The 1112-nt window shown below is 32.7% G+C and overlaps 1 pseudogene; it reads left to right on the top strand.

The window, feature by feature from the left end:
* Positions 1 to 332: 332 nt before the first annotated feature.
* On the top strand, positions 333 to 451 carry LOC112479909 (annotated as a pseudogene).
* Positions 452 to 1112: the final 661 nt, after the last annotated feature.

Here is a 1112-nt window from a genome sequence, read left to right as displayed (position 1 = left end):
AATCTTGAGATTATCATGCTAAGCAAAATAAGTCAGACAAAAAAAGTTGAGAACCGTATGATTTCACTCATATGTGGGATACAAAACTGAAAGTAACATACAAACGAGACACATAGACACAGACAACAGTTTAATAGTCACCAGAGGGAAAGGGGAGAAAAGAGGGGTATGGATAAGGTAAAGGAGGTCAGATAATGGTGATGGAAGGACATTTCGCTTTGGGTGGTAAAGATACAATGCAATATACATATGATATATTATTGAATTGTACACTTGAAAGCTATATAATTTTATTAACTATTGTCTTCCTAATAAATTTAATAAAAAAAATAGTCTACAGCCATGCCACCCTGAACAAGTCCTATCCCATCTGATCTCGGAAGCAAAGCAGGGTCTAGCCTGGTTAGTACTTGGGTGGGAGACCACCTAGGAAGACCAGGTGCTATAGGTGTAAAAAAAATTAAAAAAAAATAATAAGGGATTGTAAACTGACAAGGTCCTTGCAATCTGTGAGGTCAACCAAGGGTTGCGTTGCCTAAAAATAATAATAATAATTAATTTAAAAAATAATAAATAAAACTAATTTTTCTAAAGAAAAAAATTAAAAAATAAATAGTACTACACAGCAAAAATATACCTATAGACTGGAAGACTACATTTGTATTGTGTATAACTAAAGAGTTATATCCATAATAGATAAATGATTCTAACTAACCAATAAGAGAAAAACAATCAAATAGAACAATGAGCAAAATTAAACTAATCACAGAACTTAAATAGAAAGAACACATTTTAAGTGTGTACAAACTCGCCTAGTTGTCAGGGAAATGTAAATTAAACAATCACGAGATACCATTTAATAACTATCAAATAGGCAAAATTTTAAAGTCTGATAGTATCAAGGTTTGGAAAGCCTAGAGAGCAACAGTAAATTGCAACAATGCTGAAGAAAGCATTGCTATTTTGGTGCAAGCACTTTGGAGAGCAAATTGAAAATAGCTAGTAAAAATGAATATGTACATTCCTTACTCCCCAGGAATCCTACTTCTCAGTAAGTACCCTATATTCATGGTCCTAAACGAATCCTTGCCGATATGCACAATAAGTCACAA

This window comes from Pteropus alecto, unplaced genomic scaffold, assembly GCF_000325575.1.
Source record: "Pteropus alecto unplaced genomic scaffold, ASM32557v1 scaffold21, whole genome shotgun sequence".
NCBI classification, from domain to species: domain Eukaryota; kingdom Metazoa; phylum Chordata; class Mammalia; order Chiroptera; family Pteropodidae; genus Pteropus; species Pteropus alecto.
Note: the sequence above shows the minus strand (reverse complement) of the source record. Positions and strands in the feature narration are given on the sequence as shown.